The sequence below is a fragment of the Camelus dromedarius genome, chromosome 13, assembly GCF_036321535.1.
Source record: "Camelus dromedarius isolate mCamDro1 chromosome 13, mCamDro1.pat, whole genome shotgun sequence".
Taxonomy (NCBI): Eukaryota; Metazoa; Chordata; class Mammalia; order Artiodactyla; family Camelidae; genus Camelus; species Camelus dromedarius.
In genome coordinates, this window is record NC_087448.1 from 66704019 (window position 1) to 66725681 (window position 21663).

The following is a 21663-nucleotide window of genomic DNA, read 5'->3' on the forward strand; positions in this document are numbered from 1 at the left end:
ACGGCCCCCGCGGCCGCCGCGCCAGCCCGGCGGGGAGCCCCGGAAGTCGCGCCTCCAGATCCCAGGCACGTTCCTTTTCTTCCTCGGAGCAGCTTGGTTGCCACAGTTGCTTTTGTCATTACAGTCAAATTACTCTGACTCTCACCGGCGCGCCCCGCTATGGGCAGGGGAGGTAGGTGCCAAGAGCTCGGTCCCCAGGCGCCGGCGGGCCCGGGCGAGGAGAGCGGGCAGCGGCTTCCACCGTCCGGCCTGAGCGCCCCGGGCGGCGGCTGCAGCAGCCGGGCGGGAGGGACTTGACTTTGAAGGGCAGGCGGGAGCTTCGGCGCTCGGCCCCACTCCCCCCCGCCCCGCCCGCGGCCGCGCTAGCGCCAGGTGCCCGGCAGGCGGCGCTGCTGCTCTGGTGGAGCAGCCGGGGCCCCGACGGTCCACGGACCCGAAAGCCGAGACCAGCAGGGCGTGAAGCGGGAGGTACGGCAGGGACGGCAAGAGCGGCCCCAGGGAGAGCCCGCGCCCCTCGGCTGCTTCTCTCGCCTCCCCGCGGAGGGCAGGGAGCCGGAGTCCACGGCAGGGGGTGTCGCCTCGCACTTTGGGCAAAAGATCCCACATCTTTCTGCCTCTCCCGGCCGCTCTCTGGCACTTTCGCCCCCAGCCCCCTCCCTGCACAGCCTCCAGAAGGCGAGGCCGGCGCAGAGGCCACATCCCCCAGAGCCCGAGGCGCCCGCTGGGTGCCCGCCGCCCTCGCGCCTCATCTCGCAGACAAACGTCTTCCTGGTTTGCTCCTCACCAGACTCCAGATATTGTCCAGCTTAAAGGATGAGTGGCGGTTTGAGGGCTGATTCCCAACCTGGCCCCACTTTGGGGGATGTAGGGAGGGGAGGAGGGCGGAATCACTCTTAATCTCGTCGCGCGGCTAAATAATTTACTCAGGGTTTTCTCTTCCTGCCAATTCCCTTCCCTGCACCACTGCCCTGGACTTCCGGCTATGAGAAGCCCCGGGGAGAGAGGGGCCAAGTCTTAATAAAAGTTAATATTAATAGTGGTGGAGGCGCCGGGCAGGTACTTCAAACCTCATCTTCCCCTCTCGCCCCCTCCTCCTCTAAGCCCAGCCCCCTCCTGTGGTATTCTTTCTAAAACTGGAGATGAGCCTTGTGCTTTGGGGCCCCCTTGGGAAATAAGGACGCTGGAGTAAGAAGCCTTGGGCCACGACTTTGTAAACCACATCCTCCTCCAGTCCACGTGAGCGCGGCAAGTGGCAAAGGTCGGGCGTGCACACGGTGGCTGCCCTGCAGCGGCGGCGGCGGCGGCGCCCGCCCGCGCCGCGGCTCCGCCTGCAGAGCCCCGGGGAGATAAGCGCGCAGGAGTCAGCAGGTTGGACGGGAGAGATACCCGCGGGAAGGGGACCGGCCGAGCAGCCTCGGGAGAGGTGTGTGTGTTGGGGCGGTGTGGTGGGGAGGGAGCAAAACTCACTGGGAACGCCGTGAACTGTTCAACAAACACAAACATTTAAAAGGCAGCAAACCAGTAATGCAAGGACACTTTTTCCTAACGCGGGGGCAGAAGACTGCAACAGGCTCCTTTCCCATAGCAAAGCCTGGTTTGGTTTAAGCTTGTACGAACACAAGCGGAGGGCGTCCACGAACAATTCCTTCCAACAAATTTAAACAATGCAGAGGTGTGGAAAAAGTGAAAATTTCCCCATTCTTTCAGTCTCATACCTCTGGGATACCAATGGTAACACCCTGGTCCATATCATTCCAAGAATTTTTTTGTGCTAATACAAACATGTATCACATATTATCTTCCTCTTCCTTTGTCTCTCTCCTTAAAAAAAAAAAAAAAAGAAGAAGCTTTTATCAGTTAATATATCATGGGCATTTCTCCAGGTCATTATGTATAAATCCAACTGACTCTTTGAAGGCCACTGCGTTTTACAAATTTGGATACACCAGAATTTTACTCACTCATTTATTCAACAATTTCTTTGAATGTTTTTTATGTTCTAAGTGCTGGGAAAACAGCATTAAGATCACAGATAAAAACCTTTGCTCTTGGGGAGGTCACATGCTAGTGCGTAGAGACTGAAAATAAACATTTATTCAACCACTTCCCTATTGATGGATTTTCACGTTGTTGCTATTATAAGTGGTATGAAGGTAAACATCTTTTTACATGTATCCTTTTGTGTGTTTGTATTTTTAAGGGATAGATTACTCAAATTGGAACTCCCAGGTCAAAGAAAATGCTCATTTTAAAACTTTTTTTCATTTTTTAACTTTAATAAATATAGTTATTGTTTTCCAAAAAGGTTTAGCAATTCACACTACCGCACAGGTGCCTATAAGTGAGTTCTCCTTTCTTCATGGCCTCTTTGCACTAGAGGTTATTGCTTAAATTTTTGTTAATCTGATGGACTAACTAGTGAATGGTGACTAATTTAATGTTCTGTAATTACTAAGCAGATTGAGCATATTTTCATATTTTTTGACATTTGCATTTTTTGTGATCTGCTTGAATCTATTATTTTCTATTAAACAAAAGGAAAAGAAATGAAATGTTTACACATCCTGGGTCTTGTGCTTGATTCTTTAGCTTAAATGATTTCATTTAATCTTTGCAAAAACCAACATCTATCTCTGTAAGATAGATTATAATCCAGGCCTTTCTGATATCAAATACCGTGCCATTTTAACCACTCTGTGAGAGAATAAACATGCTGTTTTATAACCAGCAGATTTGTGATCACTTGTTCCAGCAGCCACAGGAAAACGGATCTAGTGGTGTTTTTATTGCTTAACAAACAAGTCCAAACTCAGTGTCATATAACATGTATCTCCTTAAGTTCACAGAGTCTGTGGGTCAGGAATCTGGACAAGGTACAGCAAGAATGACTTGTTTCCACTCCAGTGTCTGCACCCTCAGGAAGACTTGAGTTGCTGGGGCAGAAGTCATCTGGACGTTTCTTTACTCATGTACTTGGTGTCTAGGCTGCAGTGAGCCAAAAGTTAGGATTGTCTGAGATTGTTAACCAGAGTTCCTTCCTCTTCATGTGGCTTGGGCTTCTTCATAGCATGGACGCCTCAGGGCTGTCGGACTGTTTATATTGTTGTTCAGAGCTCTGAAAGGTTGTGTTCTGAGTGAGCCAGAGGGAAGCTGTATGGCCTACCTTCAGAAGTCATGTAATGCCACTTTCACTTTCCATTTATTGATTGAAGCATTGACAAATCCTCTCAGATTCAAGAGGAAAGGAAGAAATCCACCTCTCTATGGGAGGATGTCAAAAAACTTGCACCGTATTTTAAAACTGCCAAGCTGTAAAACTGTCATAGTTCCATGCCCACAAATTATTCACATTCTCCCTATCCAAGTTCTCCCCTCCTTAAAGTTTATCTTACTTACTAAGGCATTGGGCTTAGGCTCAGGTTACAGGGTCTCCTAATACAAATCAGGTCCAGGTGGATGTTAGGCTCCTTGACTTAAGCTCTTTGGGTTTGGTTCCACTTGATCTGAAAGCTGTTGAATGAAAGAGACAAGCTTCCCGCCACTCCTCCCTCAGGTAAACCCAGCATACAACAGCGGGACAAGTACGGGATACACGCTGTAGATATTCCTGTTCTAAAGTGGAGAAAACAGAAATGCAGAGCAGTCACTGGTTTATATTAATTTTGAACTCCATCCAAGCATATGTTGTTTATTGATTAGGACTCTGTCCTTCTCCCTGGGAGTAACTATCTGGGACTTTTCCCTCTGTCCTCTGGGCCTTTGTTCCAAGTCTCTGAATCCTCCTTCCTTTTTCCATAAAATGTAGTCAATGACTATAATTTTTTTCAGCCTGTTTTCTGCCTAAGTTTGGGGAGCCAAAGGCCTCATTTCATTTTGTACCTTCAGTTCCTCTAATTCAAGCTGATATAATTCCCGTAACATCTTTGTGGATTTCTTATGTTGCAACTGATTTTAAAAATCCATTCTATTAGATAAAGCCTTTGAGAGAAGGCCTTCTCTACCTTGCGCCCCCATGAGGCTGTTATGCAGCAATTCCCTGAAGATTTTTAGAAGCCCTATTGTTTACTAGAGATTGTTTGTAAGGCCTGCCCTAAAATCCTTGGAAGGCTGAAGAGGTCCAGAATGTGCCGTCTCAAAATGTGCCACTTTGCCTTGAGCTGTAGGCAACTGAGAGTCAGTAGATCCAGAGAGAGTGCTCTGTCTTTCCCTTTCCTGCCTAAAAGTAGGGCATACATTTCCCTTTGTGAAGGTATCACCACTCTCCTGTACCAGGAACTGGAGAGGAACTTTTTATCTTTTATTAAAGTATAGTTGATTTACAATGTTGCGGTACTTTCTGGTGTACAGCATAGTGATTCAGTTTTTTATATATACATATATATTCTTTATGTATGTATATATACATATATATACACATACATATACATTCTTTTTCAGATTCCTTTTCATTATAGGTTGTTACAAGATATTGAAGGTACTTCCCTGTGCTCTACAGTAGGACCTTGTTGTTTATCTATTTTATATATAGTAGTTTGTATCTGCTAATCCCGAACTCCTAATTTAGCTCTCCCCTCCTTTGCACTTTGGTAACCATAAATTTGTTTTCTATATCTGTGAGTCTGTTTCTATTTTGTACATAAGTTCATTTGTATCATTTTTTAAGATTCCACATATAAATGATATCATATGGTATTTGTCTTTTTCTGTATGACCTACTTGACTTAGTATGATCATCTGTAGGTCCATCCATGTTGCTGCAAATAATGCAAATGGCATTATTTCCTTCTTTTTATGGCTGAGTAGTATTCAGTTGTATAGATATACCACAACTTCTTTATCCAGTCATCTGTTGATGGACATTTAGGTTGCTTCCATGTTTCGGCTGTTGTAAACAGTGATGCTGTGAACATTGGGGTGCATGTGTCTTTTTGAATTAGAGTTTTCTGGAGAGCAACTTTTATCACTGGAGGTGGAGAGCCAGCACTAAGATGAGCCTGCATAGACACACTTTACTAAAGTAACTGCATCTTCCATTTGTTTCCTCATTTATTTCCTAGTCACTTTCCACATTTATCATTTCTCAAAGCCCAAACCTCCTTTTCTCTGTTAAAATGGTTTATAAGTCCCTGAGTCTAGTCACTCCTTTGAGTTTCACTTCTTTTCTGTGAACTCCCATGCAGGTAAAATATTAACAAAATGTGTGTTCTTTTTCTCCTGTTAACCTGACTTTCTTCAGTTAAATTCGAAGGCTCCCAGGTCCAGAAATCTCCTCTGTCGGATTACTGAGTTTATTAAGTACATTTCCTATTTTCCATGTTACCACCGGTGACCGTGTTGACCAACATTCTGCCAACACATAACACAGATCTCCTTTCCTTAGCATCCAGTAACGTTTTCCTCATTCTATTCAATCCTTCACCATCAGCTTTTCCCCTCCAGCCAGTCCCCAAACAAATTACACACTTGAGGCATTTTTATGGCAGTAACCTACTTCCAGGTCGCACATTCTGTTCCTATAATTTACTACTGTGTAGCCAACCACCTCAGACGCCAACTAGTTCACTATGTTTATGGGTTCTGTGGGTCAGCAGCTGGGACAGGGACGAGCAGTGAGAGATGCCCTTCTTTCTCTACCTTGCGCCCCCATGAGGCTGTTATGCAGCAATGGTCTGTGTTCAAAGTAACAATTGTCTCATAAATGACACAAATGTCTTGTAAATGTTTTATTTTATAATTTTGTTTTTTTAATGGGGTACAAAAATGGTTCACAAATTATTATTGGTTGATATGTCTCTTACGGCTTTATTAATCTATGGTAGAGAGACCTCAGAGCCTCAATCTCTTTGTTTTTTTAATCTTACAGTTTAGTTGTTGAAGAAAACAGGTTTGTTTGTCCCATGGGGAAGTCTACATTCTGATTTGTTGGTTATATCATCATAGTGTATATATATATTCATAATAATACGTATAGTCCCCCTTTCTGAGCTGAATGGTAAATGGAAGTGTGCTTTACATATGAAGAGTTATTTTGAGAACATGACTGTAACTCTTAACTGAAAGAAAATCCAAGCAGGCTCCTGAAATTTCACCAGGAACCATGTTAAAGAGGATCAGAGAGTAAAAGTGATAAATAAAATGAAAAGTATAAAGAAATCCACGGAAGCTATTGGCATCAGGGGAGGCAAAAGAAAGAAGGAAGTGAATCCATTGGGAAATTGTAACCTAACAATGAAAAACCAGTCAGAAGCATGACAGGATGGGAAGGAGGGAGATGCTGGCTGCATTGAATTCCTTCGGGCCTTCGTTCCTTCGGTGAATCTTTCCCTGTTTACTGAGCAGCTGTCAAGCACAGGACTCTGTTGTGTCTTACAGTGCTGATAAGCCTACAGGAGGAAAGTCAAGTGGGAAAAAGGAAGTACATGGAAAAGAAACATGGAAACTCTGTCTATAGTTCCCTGGGCACTTGTTTGGCTTAGCACATCCCAGAATCATAGGTCAAAAGGAGGGAGATGCAGTGGGCTGTCTTGGACAGTGGAACTTCGTCATGGTTGATGTGAGAGGTGTGAGGTCCACGCCTGGCAGCCCTCAGGAGTAGAGTCTTCAGTTTTAGGACTTGAACAATGACATTCATAATGAACAAATTTAAGGAACTTTTGCAAATTTCTATTAATTTATTTAAAAATTATGTCTTTTTTAGTCCAAATGTGGCAGTGATTGTGAAAAATACAAACCATCAGGAATATAAATTATTGAAAGTGAAGCCCTTCCCCCCAACCACTAGTAAGGGTATTCTAAATTTTTCAGATATGCAATTTAACTTTTTAAAAATTTAAATGTTTTAAATTAAGAAGTAAAAAGAAACAGCTGGAATTGATGTTAATATGTTTTATGTAACCCAATATCTCTAAATTATTGTCATTTTAACATGCAAACAATATGAAAATCATTAATGAGATATTTAACACTCTTTGTTTTCACCCAAAGTCTTCTAACTTTGATGTGCATTTTGCATGTCCAGCAAATCTCAGTTTGGATTAGCCAGATTTCAAGTGTTCAGTAGCCGTGTGCGGCCAGTGGCTACTCTATTGGATGATGTAGGGCTAGGGAGTTTGATATGCTCATTCACAGATGTTTACTGCAGGTCACCATGTGTCAAGTGTCAGGTGCAGGGGAATCTGTGATGCGTGAAACCTACGTCTCACATTCTAGTGAGGGAGGCGGAGGAAAAGCAGAAAATAAATAAATACACGTCACAGGCAATTTCATGTGCTTGTGATCATTACTATGAACAAAAGAAAGAAAGAAACAAAGAGATATGTAGAGGGTCACTGGAGGGACTACTTTAGGTAGGGTGGCCAGGAAAGATGGTCCTGAGGAAGTGATGTTGGAATAGAGACCTCGGTGATAAAAGCAGTGACGGTGACAATAACAATAGAAGTCTAGTTCTTCTGGAAACTTATTATATCCAGCTCTGCTCTGAGCATTTTCCATACACTAACTCATTTTAGCGTCACAAAAATGGACAAGGCTGGATCTCTTATTATCCCCATTTTCCAGATGAAGAGACCAAAATATGAGAAGTGAAGCTAATGGCCCAAGTTTACACAGCAACTGGGAAGGAGCCACTCATGCAGACCTGAGGGAGAAGAGCTGTCCAGGCAGGAGAACCCGGGTAAAGCCTCAGGGGAAAGCGGCAGGCTGAGCCCTAGCCCCCCGCCATCGCCAGCCCATCCTGGAACCTGTGACTGTGGCCTTGCAGAGCCAAAGGGATTGTGCAGATGGGATTACGTTAAGGATCTTGAGATGGCGAAGATCACTTTGGATTATCCGGGTAGGCCCAGTGCCATCTCAGGGGTTCTGATAAGAGCTGGGGATAGGAAAACAGTGATGGAAGCAAGACTTGGAGCGGTGGGAGGAAGGGGTAGTAGTGGAGGCGGCCAGCAGCTGGAGACACCAGGGAACAGACTCCCCTGAAGCCTCCCACAAATTGTAGCCCTGCCAACACTTTGGCCTCTGACCTCTAGAACTGTAAGAGAATACATCTGTGCCATTGAAAGCCACTAAGTTTGTAGTAATTTGATGGCAGCAATACTTGCAAAACGAATATGGGAGCTACTTGGGTGCCTCTTCTCTGCGCCCTTTCTGGCCTCCAGGTTTGTCCATAGTGTCCTCTGCACAGAACATCCTCTCTCCACCCTCTCTCTCCAGCTTGCCTCCTTCAAACTCTGCTAGATTCCCTTGAATCCCCCAGGTTCAGTGTCTCCTTCCTCTGTATTCCTTGAACATTTTGCATAAAGCTGTGTTAAAGCACATATTACACTGTATTATAATGTCTGATTCTTGCTTTTGATGATGGGCTTTTTCTTTTTGCTTTTTTTATAGTTGAGATATAAGTGATATGTGACTTTATGTTAGTTTCAGGTGTACTACATAATGATTTGACGTTTGCATACATTGCAAAATGATCACTGCAGTAAGTGCAGTTAAAATCCCTCACGACACAAGGTCACAATCTTTTTTCTTGCAACGAGACTTTTAAGATCTACTCTCTTAGCGTCTTTCAAATATACAATACAGCATTATTAACTATACATGACAGATGATGAGTTTTTGAGAGCAGGGATCCTATATTTTGTCTCTTTCTATTCCCAGTAATTGGCACAGGGTCTGGTAAATAGTAAGCAGTTCATCCAAGTTTATTGAATAAAAACAAACAAAAAAAATCAAACAGAAAACCGTAGTGAAGAATCACACCACATGAAGTCCTATCATAAAGGTGACTCACTCCACAGTCCGGGAATCAGGTGAGACTGTGTCTTCCTGCCCCTTCACTCTCACAGCCCCGAGCTGTCCCCTTCGCGCCCCAGGCAGTCTGACCTTGACCTGTCCCATCTGAGGGCATCCTGAGTCTGACAGCTTCCAAAGTGCTGTGCAGTTTGACCCCTGCCCTTTTTCTGATTGTTGAAGCTCACAGGTCAGCCAATGATGAATGAGGTGAAGAGGGGTTTAGGACATCTGAGAGCAGACCCAGCTGTAACTCGATACATTTGTTGTACTTTCTATAGGAGAAGCAACAATTTAGTCAATATTCTGTAAATCACTCCCCTTTCTTCTCCACATAAAGTAAGGCTCAAATGAGAAAAAAATTTAAAAATCATCTGCAATCCCTCTACTCATAGTTAATCAACAATAACGTTAAATATAGTATTATTAACGCTAAAATTGACATTACTATTGTCAAAAATATAAACTATGCAGAACATAAAGTGTAAACCAATACCGAGTTCCAGTCGCCAGAGTTAACTACTAATTAATATTCGGTTATAGTTTCGTTTAGCCTTTTAAAAAAAAAGTAAATCAACTCTTTTTTTTTATAATTTCATATTTTCATTTAAAAAAACTTTTGGGGGGAGGTAATTAGGTTTTAATTTATTTATTTTTAATGGAGGTACTGGGGATGGAACCCAGGACCGTGCATGCTGAGCACACACTCTACCACTCAACTATACGCTCCCCCTATGAAGGAACTCTTAAAAAAAAACCAACAAGATCTTAACAATAGTAATGTCAATAAATAACAAAAATTCCACAAAACCTACTAAGATCAGTTAATTTCTTTAAAAAGAATCTTTATGAATGGCTGAACTACTCACGTGGGGGTGTTTTGTAAGTGTACGGGAGCCGTGTGGTCACACCGACCCTCTCAGATATTCAGTCTGCGGTGGATGAGGATAATGGAATTGGTGGGGATTTGCCCAATATTTGTTTGGTGACCCATCTAATACCTGCATTTTACAAATGGTGAAAATAACATTGTTGAAAACGAGCTCTTAACCTGCCTGGACTCGTTAATGGCTAAACTAAGTAAAGAAACCTGGAATCTTGAGTTTCTATTTCTGGTCTCTGGTCCTCATCCCTGGGGAATCAACAGCTATGGGGCACTGTCGTGACAGCTTGGATAAGTACATAGTACGTGTGAAGTGATTTATTTAACCTCCAAGGTTAAATAAAGTTCAAGGTGAAGCCATGGAGTTTACCTGTCAATGTGGGCCTTAGTCGTGACTGCTTTCAAGAATCGAGCCTCTGTGGCTGATTTATTTTCTTTAAACATGCTTTGTGTTTCCAGAATCAGCTCCAAGGCTGGCTTTGGAAAAGCAACCTCCTTACTTCCAGGAGAAATTGGTTACATTTTCAAGACAGATTGAAAAGTTAACACCTGAAATGGATTCTGTATTTGCCTGTTTACTTTCATAGCAAGACAGGGATACAGGCTCCACAAACAAACAGCAGTGACAGCCCTACAAAATTCACCCCACCCCGAGGTCCACCCATGCCATGACTCAGCTCCACCCTCAGATTTTGCATTTTGGGAATATTTATATATATATGTGTGTGTGTGTGTGTGTGTGTGTGTGTGTGTGTGTATACATATATATATATATATATATATTTTTTTTTTTTTACCATACAGTCACCTTTTCCTTCACAGCATCCAGTGAGGAAAAAGTCCCTAACAGACCTATAATTGTAGGCTAGAATGACTGATTGATAAGCTAGTTAATTTGTGTATTCATCCATCCATTCAACAAGCCTGTCCTGAAGACTTACTACTTACAGGGCATTGGGTCACAGGCTGGAAACGCACATGTGTTGTCCATTGGCCCTCATCATCCATTTCTAACCTCATCCAGCGTCTCCCCTGTTTGGCATTAGCTGGAAGGCTGACATCTACAATTCCCAGAAGTCTTAGTAGCAAGACTCTGGGGTGCAGTTAAAGTCCTGCGGGTGAGATGCACTGATGTGATATTTGGAAGACAGGAGGAAGGCAGAAGTCATTCTTCCTGTGAGAGCTGCAGCTGACTGTTTCTGGCAGATGTGGGTATTCCCGGGGCCACATTCCACATTCCGCTGTTCAGCCATCGTCTCCTTGGCCGTGGGGCAGCCCTTTGCAGAGCTCGGTATTACCACCGTGGTCAGATGACCCTGCAGCCAAACGTCTAGTGGCGGCTTGCCTGGCAACGACTTGGTAAATGCTGAATCATCTTTTGCTTGGAATATCTCGTGCGGTTTCTATTTTCATACTGAATCTTTTCAGATAAAAGAAATAAATAGGATTGCCCTTAAGAAACTTACTATCCATTAGAGGAGAAAGGCAATGCAAAGTGGTTAGGAATGTAAGGGTGCGAACGCAGAAGGTGCTGCGGCGGCAGGGAGGAGGAAAGCACAGGCCGGGGGAGGGGTGCGCCAGGGCTTTACCACTGCACAGCCAACACCCCCAAACCTGGGCCTTCGTGTCCCTCGCAGTTTTGTGGGTTGACTGGGCTTGGCTGGGCGGTTCTCCTGCTCTTCTTGTGGAATTGCTGTCACGGTGGCTGGGGCTTCCAGAGGCTCCACTGAGACACTGGGATGCAGGGCCTCCCTCTCTCCCCGGATCTCCCAGGGCCTCTCCTTTTCATGTAGTCTCGCCAGCAAGGTGGCTCCCCAAAGCACACTTATTAGGCCCCCCTAAGTTTTAGGCCCAGAACCGGCACAGCATCCGTGATGCTGCAGATTTCCGGTCAAGGTGAGTCACAGGCCCAGCCCAGGTGTAGTGGGCAGGGACGATGCCAAGATGTGGAGACGGAGAGGCGTGATTCCCTGGGGGCCGTCTCAGGAACCAGCTACCATGGAGGGGCACTCTAGAAGTCAGGGAAGGTCCATGGAGAACACCCAGTGGTCGAGCAGCTGGTAGACTTGACGGAGGAACTAGGGCCTGGTCCAGAGCCCAGCATAGCTATTCCTCAGTAAATCTCAACATAAGGAAGGGTGGGAGACAAAGGGAGGGCAGGCAAACACAGGAAGTGTCAGCTGGTGGCCCTTCGGGTCAGGCCAAAGAACACTGTTTAGTAGGGAGGAGAGTATAACTCAGTGGTGGAGCGTGTGCTTAGTATGCACAAGGTCCTGAGTTCAATCCCCAGCACCTCCATTAAAAAACAAACAAACAAACCTGATCTCTCCTTATCTTAAAAAATTTTTAAATTAAAAAAAAAAAAGAAAGAAAAAGAACATTGTTTAGAGGCAGCAAGGTGGGTTTCAGGACCTGCACGGATACGCGTGGGCTCAGAGGACAGAGGGGCCGGAGGGTCTGGGCTGGGGGATTTGGACTTGACCTTCAGGCGGTGGAGGCTACTGAACAGCTTTGGGCAATGGAGAGGCACGACCACATTCGTATATTAGAAGGATCCTTCTGGCTGAAGGACAGTGAGGAGTTGGTCTGAGGAAGGGGGTCCTGGAGGCAGTGAGACCAGTTAGACTATGGCAGTGGAGCCTGTGAGGAAGGAAGAGGGTAAGAAAAAATCTGGCAGTGGGGAAGCAGAGGAGGAGGAAACAGATTTGAGGTGGTCCTGGAAGGCAGAGTGAAGGGACCCAATCACCTCTGATTTGTGGTGTGACACAGAGGACTGGGATACGCATGAGGACATGAGCTCTCCCCACCGCCCTCCTCCCCTTTCTCTTTCATTTTTCAGCCCAACTTTCTCCCTCCAAAGAGAATTTGAGTTGGTTTCTACTCCAGGCACACCCTAAAGAGGACATTTAAAACAAAAATGCTTAAAACTATTCTGAAGTAAACATTTTATTGAAAATTTGTCACATAGAAAAAAGGCTTAAAATAAGGATCAAACACCATTTAAAACAGTGTTTTCCAAACTTTGTATGGCAATTAAAGTAGAAATACATATTTATATAATGACTTATTAGGCATATACATATATAACTGAAAAAGCTTCATGAACCAATCCTTAACCTCACTATGCATAATGCGCTCTGATATTTGCTATTTTATTTTGTTTTATTTTTTAAAATTCTGGTAACAACCCACTAAACTGACTTCATCAGTGGTTAATGGGTTGCAACCTCCTCTTCGAAAAACACTGATTTAGAGGATGGGGAGATACAATGTTTTATAAAGACATAAAACGTTCAGGGCCCATTTCATACCAAAGGTACTTTTGAAGTACCTTGTTGTACACAGCAATCCTGTGAGGTGGATATTTCCCACAATTTACCAATGAGAAGACAGGCTTTAAGAGACCAAGTCATTTGCTATGCAGTTCGGAAGAGTGATGGACAGTGAACGCAGAACTGGAAGCCAATTTTTCTCCTTTAAAATTTTTTTTTCAATTGAACTATAGTTGATTTACAATGTTGTGTTAGTTTCTGGTTTACAGTAAAGTGATTCAATCATATATACAGTCATACATATACACACACACACGCTTATATCTTTTTCCAGATTCTTTTCCATTAAGGTTTATTACAAAATATTGAATATAGTTCCCTGGGCTCTATCTTGCTTATCTATTTTATATATAGGATCTTATTTATTTTATGTATAGTAGTGTGTATATGTTAATCCCAAACTCCTAATTTATCCCTCCCCCTCTTTCCCCTTTGGTACCATAAGTTTGTTTTCTATCTCTGTGAGTCTCTTTCTGTTTTGTAAATAAGTTCAGTTGTATCATTTTTTGGATTCCACATATAAGTGATATCATATGATATTTGTCTTTGTCTGACTTACTTATGATAATCTCTAGGTCCAACCACGTTGCAGCAAATGGCATTATTTCATTCTTTTTTCTGGCTGAGTAATATTCTATTCTATATGTATATTACATGTTATATATAAAACATCTTCTTTATCCATTTATCTGTCAATGGACATTTAGGTTGCTTCTGTGTCTTGGCTTTTGTAAATAGTGCTGCTACGAACATGGGGAGTGTATGTACCTTTTTGAATTAGAGTTTTCTGCAGATATATGCCCAGGAGTGGGATCATATGGTAAGTCTATTTTTAGTTTTTTAAGGAACCTCCAAACTGTTCACCAATTTACATTCCCACCAATAGTGTAGGAGCATTCCCTTTCTTCCTCACCCTCTCCAGCATTTATTACTTGTAGACTTAATGATGGCCATTCTGACCAGTGTGAGGTGATATCTCATTATAGTTTTGATTTCCACTTCTCTAACAATTAGCACATCTTCTCATGTGCCTATTGGCCATCCATATGTCTTCTTTGGAGAAATGTCTATTTAGGTCTTCTGCCCATTTTTTAATTGGGTGAAAGCCAGTTTTTCTGACTAAAAATCTCAGCCTTCCTCAATATGCTTTGCCTGGATAAGAGACACAGTTGAGCTCTAACTGAAGACCGATTTTAATTTTGAACACTCTGACATACAAGGCAAACAAGTGTCTGATAAAAACAAACAGGCAAGTTTGTCCAAACAAGCTTCCCTCCAGCACTAAATCCCAGGACGTGGGCTCCATGTGTAGCCCGGGCTATGTGTGATAATGACTATTGTTTTCATCTATGACTTTTGCAGAAGATGCCAAATTATGAGTATAATTTTTTAAACACAGACTCTTGGTAGCATTGGTGGGGGCTGTTAGCTGTCCCCAGTATCCGTTCTACCCTTCCTCCTTCAATGTTGCCCCTCCTATTTTTACTTAGAAAAACAGCCACCCAGAATGAAGACTGCGCCTTCAGGCCTGCTGTTCTGCTGGGTGTTGTCATGCACCTAAGCCTGTTAATGAAGTGTCAGCAGGCATGGTGCAGCATCCTCCAAGTGCCACTCAAGTAAAGGGGACTGTTTCCATTTTCTATTGCTTCAGTGACAGCAGCACCGAACAACACAAATGTGTTATCTCCCAGATTCTGTAGGCCAGGGGTCCCCTTTGTCTCAGCAGGTTTCTCTGCTCCAGGTTTCACAAGGTCAGAATCAACTTGCTGGCCAGCTGGGCTCTACTAGGGAGGCTCTGGGCAGAACTCAGGCTGCTGGCAGAATCCAGGTCCTGTGGTTATAGGACCGAGGTCCTCATTCTTGGCTGATTGTCACGTGGGGGCATCTCTTGGCTCCTGGAGGCCTCTCCCCAGTCCTGGCACATGGGCCCTGCATCCCAGAGCCAGCAGTGGCACATGGGATCCTCTCACACACTGAATCCCTCTGACTCTTCCCTCTGCTGCATCTCCTGGATTCCAGCTGGTGAACATAGTCTGCTTTTAAGGGCTTGTATGATTAGATTGGGTCCACCAGATAACCCGAGATTAAATTAAGGTCCCTAACCTAGCTATATCTGCAAAGTCCCTTTTGTTCTGTAATGGAACATACCCACGGGTTCAAGGGATGACAATGTGGACATCTCACAGGGACTAAAATTCCACCCTTATCACAGGGGCCTACACTTTTTCCTTGTTTCTTCTCTCCTGCTGCTTAGAAAGTGGGTGTCATATTGGAGTGCCCTACGGGCCTGTAAAATGAGGGGCACAAGTTAGAGGCAGCAGAAAGGGAAGGGAAAGTAATCTGGGCCCCAGATGACTCTGGAACAATAGTCCAGTCCCGAGCCCCCTCCCTCCAGACTTCTGTGTAGGAAGGAAGTTAACTTCACTCTTCAGCCACTGCTATTTGCGGTTTGTAGCAGTCACAGCCAGGCCTAGCCCCACAGTAACATCTAAGGGAGTGACTTACTAAGGGAGTCCTGGGACAATCACCTATTCTTGGGAGCCTAAAGACCCCTAAAAAAAGTCAACTTTGTAAAGAGACTTTCTATTGCTGGTCATCAGAGGATCCTTAAGTTACTTGAAACATGTGTGCCTTACATCTAAAGCTAGTTGAAACATCAATGCTGTTTGAAGTGTAACTTCAGTGGGACTGGCTTTTGCCTCTTGAATTTATAGAGTTGGTGGTTTGGTTTTGCTCCTGCCTGGTCAGCACCAAGGTGACTTTTCAGCCCAGACACTCTCTTGTGAAGACCCAGACAAGACCTAGCTACCCCCATCAGAGGGAGGAAGGACCTAGGGCCCCGGGGGAAAAAAACGCACACACACCCATTTTGTATCACTGTTGTCACGCTTGAAGCCCACTGAGCAAAGTGCTGTCCTTGCTCTAGGGGGATGAGAAAGACCGCAGTTTCTGGAGGAACCACCCCAAACACCCATGCACGTACTCTTTACGTACGTTATTTTATTTAACCGTCACGCAATCACATGAGGTGGCACTGTTGGTAATTCACAGGTGAGCAGACAGGCCCAAAGCGATTACGTTACTTGCCCTAGTCCGGAAGAGCAGTTACTAGTGGATGCGGAACGAGGAAAACAGGTGGCATGAGAGTTGGCTTGTGCTTTACAAAGTCTGTGTGTTTGTGTGTCTGTGAAAGACCTGCTCGTCCAGAGGAGAAATAATCTCCTGTATTGCACTTCTGGTCTAGAAAATTAGCCTTTCAATGTTAAACTGAAATAAACCATGCATTTATTTATGGCAATAAATTCAGTCATACAGTATTTTCAATGTTCTTAAATCTTGGAGGCTATTTTATTGTGTTTTTAGAACTACCAAAGCAGAAATAATTCCATGTAATATATCAGTTTCAGACTGGCAGTATTTCCAGATGCATCTAGACGTGTGAAACATCTGAATTTTTTAGAGCATGTATAATTAGAAGAAACGATTTTTCAAACTCTCATTCCCTTGGAAGTAAGACTCATTGAGAATTTGGGGAAATAATAGAATGTATTCAAGTAATATAAACAGCTCCCAGCAAAAATATTGTTACAATTTTTATATGTGTAATTATGACCAGACCTGAGAGTTCAGTGTATTCTGTAATGCAGACAAGAATGCTGACTGCATGCTGGTGATCTGACACATATGCAACGTGTCTGTATGCTCCATGTTTAGGGAAAGACTCTAAGCAATTCAACTTGAAAGTGAATTACAAAATATCACTTGAGGTTGGAGCTGTCTATGCTTTCAACAGCCACAGCATTTCCATAATAGAGAAAATAATTTTAATAAAAAAGGAATAAAATTGTATTACCATTCTATCTCATGATATATAAATACAGCATACTTTAATATGGGCACCTGGCTTCGGCAGGTTATCACTAGGTAGTCCAAAAGATGAGCAGTCACTTTCACTCTTAAGACAGCTATTGGTACCTCTTCTTCCTACTGGGAGTCACCGGCAGATCGTTTCTCACGGCTCCAGCTGTCCACGTGGAGCGATTTCCTGAAGGCTGGCTGCCAGCTGAGAGGCTACATCACTCCCGGTTCTTTTGCAGAGGAGCCTTTCTGCTTCCTGCTGCCCTGTCTCAGTTTCCTATCAGGTTTACTGCTGCTCCATCCAGCTTGTCAGAATGGGTTTGAATATAATTTGATTTAGTGTCAACCCAGAACTTCCCTCTTCTGACCCTTCTAAGTACTTGATTTTCAGGAGGTTTCCAGGTAACGCTGCTGACCTATGAAAGACCTCAGCTGTGAACACTTTTTCTTCAAAAGAAAAACAATTTTAATTCCTTATGCAATCATGCAATCCTTTAGCAATTAGCCAGCTTCTACCAAAATTCCAACTTGTGTTCTTCTGCAGATAGCGTTTCCTGCCTTCAAACATTGTATCAACACAAGGAATTGAGACAGTTACCCGAGTGGACAGTTTTCATCAGCAGCAATGTCATCAGGCACTTGGGAGATGGCTGTGAGTATATATGAAGATGCCCCTGGTCCCTGCATACACATTTATGACTGTCACCACGGCAACCCACATAAAACACACCTTAAACACATGCACACAAATGCACGCTGGCCAACAGGAAAACACAGACATATGAAGATAGAGAAGCCCACCCTAAGACACACCCACACCTACACAGACACACCGATCTAGAGAGAAAGAGAAGGGGTGGGGGGAGAGAGATTGGGAATGGAAAAACAGGCAGGTTTCACCAACTTGAAAGGGCAGTGCAGTTCTTAGATTTCATTCAAACTTTAATGCTTTGAACTGAATTAGTTGAAGGAGAGGATATGGAGAAGGTGACAGCGCTAGACTACAGGGGCCAAAAATGATTTGGGAAATCAAAACAGCCTTTGCTGTTCAAAAAGGAGAAATTTGGGGACCCTAAATGACTCCTATATACTCTGATAAATTCACCCATAATCAATCCAATCCCCATGACTGTGGCGACCATCAGGAGACGAGGTGATCGGCTTTTTAAAAACTGAGAGCTTCCAGGGTAAGCACTGTACGGTTTCCAGGGGTGCCCGGCACAAAGTAAGAGCCTAATAAACGTTGCTGGATGCACTCAGGCGCCAGTCCAGATCGAAAGTTGCAAGCGAATTACAGATGCCAAATCCGTTAAAAGCAATAAGCAGGACCTGAAATCATCACCAACCAACTCTCAGATGTTGTTCTTGCGTGGTATGAATTTAGCTCTTAAGGTGAGAACTTCTTGGAGTAACCGTTAAACCTAGAGGAAAAAATAAATCGCAAAAGGAGCCTTTGCCGCGCACTGTTCCTGGCACTGTGTAACACGATGCTCTGCACCAGGAGGCCCCCGGCCTCACAGCGGCGCGCTCTCCACGGCTTCTGCGTGAGGATGTGCGTGGCGAGGAGCCCATGCGGGCTCTTCCAAATCCCGGGACCGCGGCTTTGGCTGAGCCAGGACGGTGCTTCGGCCGTCAGCGCGCGTGGAGCGCTCTGCCTCATCTGGGCGCGCCAGCAGCGCCCAGCGGCACGGCACAAACGTCTCTCACGGCGGATGGAAGATTCCAGGAGGAATGGTGGGGCTTGCGGTCCAGCGTGGATGACCTCTGGGGAGTGGAGGGTGGGGGCGGAGACGCGGGCGGCGACCCCAGGATGCGGGGCGCTTGCGGCGGCGCGCGCTCGCGGGCGTACTGCGCACGGCGTCGGCCGGAACCCTGGTCTCCCTCCGCGCCGAGGCCGCTTTCTCTGGGCGTCCGAGGGCCGCGGGGCTCTGTTCACTCCGCGTGAGGAGCGCGCCGGCCTGAAGAGCTGAGGGAGGCTGCCAGCCCCACCGGGAGGTAGGTGCCGCGGTCACCTCTGGGGTTTTGACACCTGGACATCGCTTGACTGGCAGAAGGAGGCCTTGCCCCAGGCCCGGCTAGCTGACGTTTTTCGGGCTTCAGGGCGGTCTAATGGTTTAGGCCTCGTCACTCGGGAGCCTGGACTGCGCGCGTGTGTTCGGCCGGGAGTGCCGAGCGCCCGCTCTCCTCCGCCCGGTTCGCGGCCGCCAGCCAGTCGGCCGAGGGTGGCGGCGCTGGCTTGGAGACGCGCAGGTCCGGCCTCACTCGGGTCGCCCTGTGGGGCTGACCTGGACCCTGCGGCCGGAGGGTTTGGGACCACGGGCTGCACCACGCTTCTTCCGCTCGGGTGGGGCCCCGTGTGGCTCCCGGCCCGAGCACGGCCGCCCCCTTCCTCCCTTCCAGGCCCACTTGGCTTCGCTCTCCACCGCCTCCCTGGGCCTCCCAGGAAGGCCGGCCTCGGTTGGCAGCACCACCTCGCCTCCGCCACCCCCCACCCCACGTGTCCTGGCCACTACGCCCCAGGCCTGGTAGTAAACTCTCGAAGGACATAGTCTCATTCCATCCTCGTTTTGAGCTCATTTTACGGAGAATTCAGGGATTTACTCCAGGGCCCTCGTAGTTAAGGGCGGGGGGCGGGTCAGGGAGGGCGTAATTAAAGCCCAGGGAGGCGCGACTGAAAGCCGGGCCTCGTGTGCGCGGCGGTACGGTCCCCAAGCCCCGGACCGCGGCCCAGGCGCGCTTTGCGCCCAGCTCGGCGATCGCAGCACGCTCAGCTGGAGGCGGCGCGCGCCCCGGAGTAGGACCGCGCCCTCCGCCGCCGAGCCCGGCCCCGGGAGCGGTTGTCTCGGGAGCCTCGGAGGGGGCGGCTGCTTCCCCGTGGAGCCCCGAAGTCCTCCTTGTTCTCCGAGGACAAGTCTCCGCACCTCGGCCAACTGGGCGGCGGAGCTCCAGCAGGTCGTCCCTCCACTCCAGCATCAGCTTCCCTTGAGTAAGATGAAGACAGCCTCACCTGGTGCAGGGTGCTGTGGGAAGTCAGAGGACTTTATTTATGGGGAATGGCGTCGTAAAACTAGGACTTGCTCAAGAAAGATCAGTCGTTGTGTGAACCAGAGGCACAGCGACGGCGGAGGTCACGGGTGAGGGGGATTTGTCAAAGGAGACCCGGAAAATCTCCGCAGCCACAGTTCCCCAGCGGCTTCTGAAAATGATGATGATCATAAAACAATAGCTGATATTTGCGGATGGATTCTAGACACTGAATTAAGCTGTTTACGCGTATTCTTTGGTTTAAACCGCACCACTTGATCAGGTGATATTCAGCTCCACTTTACAGATGAGGAAACCGAGACACTGGGAAGTTGAGTAGTTTTATCAGGGTCGTGGGCCAGTATTTGAAGGATGCGGGGTTCAAAAGCAGATTTGCTAGACTCCAGAGCCCAGGCGGGTGTGGAGAGGCTGCGAGGGAAGGGCCCCCTCTTCCTTGTGAGACGTAATGGATGAGATCCTTCTGATCCACAGAACCTTCTTTTCGGAGGGACGTTATGACTCGATTTCTCTCTTTCTCAAAAAGTAAAAGCAAAACCCAACAACAAAACAAAAACCTCTTGTCTCATTTCAAAAAAAAAAATTAATATAAGCGACTCTTGGGATTCAGCAGATGTCCGGAAACTGGTTAGAGCGTTTAGGAGGTGCTACCCAGAGGGGCTATGACCCCGGTCCAAGAGCTGCATGGAGCAGCAGGGTGGCCCGGGGGTTGGAAACCCACTAAGTCAGAGCCTGTTGGCCCCTAACACAAGACACTCTTGACCCTCAGGCTCCAGGAGTGGAGACACCCAAAGCAACATCTCCTTTGGAAGAACCACAGGAAAACGTCTCACCCAGGACCGCCAATTTGGGAGGAAAGAAGAGACGTGGCAGGGCTCTGGTCTTCGAGTCACTGCCTGCCCCGGTTTGTGCATGCCGGCAGCTTTTGGCTCTGTACCTGTTCTGTGACAGCCAGTGACACTCCAAACCCCTGATGCCTCTGGCCTGTATTGCCCAAGAAATTCATCTTCAGAAGTGACTTTAAAATAAAACAAAACAAAGCCCAAAATTCATCCCAAAATTGCTCATATGGTGCCCCAACCCAAAACCCAAGGATGGTGTCTTAATTACCAGGTTTTCCCTGGTTGGTACCCCCCAAAAATACTGCTTTAATTTTTAGAAAATGAATTGGAATCATTGCACCATAAGAAGAGTTTGCTACAAGCGAGAGGAATCAAATTTTATCTCTTTCCATGTTGCCTATATTTATTAAACATTTCTCATACACATCACCTGAATCAAGTCCCGGACTCTGAAACAAGCAACTGACCTGGAAACCACCGACCTATTTGTAAAGAACTGTTAGGTAATTTTAAAACTTTAAGTAAAAGTAACCATTTCCACCCATACTCCCTACACACCAACCTTTTTATCATTTCTAAGGATGTGGAAGTCATACTGGCCCTGAGACTAATGTCCAGGGTGGGTCAGGTCACCCTACTTGCCTCCCACATACTCTTCTCTGCCCCGGGACCAGGCACTAAATCCACATCCTGAATAGAAAGCTCCACATATCTTCAGTTTAGTGATTGCTCAGGGGCTGCCTTTCTTACCCAAAACCTTTGCTCCAGGTCCATCTCCCTTAGCCCTCTCGGAAGTATTGAAACGTTGGGGTGTACAGGGACTCAGGCACTGCCCCTACACCCTAGCCCTGCCGCTGCCCAGCCACCCTTGCGAGATGTTCTCTTCTCCAGAGGAAGGAGGTGGAGGTTGAAGGATGGGGGT

At 46.0% G+C, this 21663-nt stretch overlaps 1 long non-coding RNA gene across 1 annotated transcript; it reads left to right on the top strand.

The window, feature by feature from the left end:
- The first annotated feature begins 1312 nt into the window (after positions 1-1312).
- LOC135322792 (uncharacterized) lies at positions 1313-21584 on the top strand. Its single transcript, XR_010383703.1, has 3 exons — positions 1313-1423; positions 17402-17509; positions 20669-21584. It is a non-coding gene; the product is annotated as an uncharacterized LOC135322792 (long non-coding RNA).
- Positions 21585-21663: the final 79 nt, after the last annotated feature.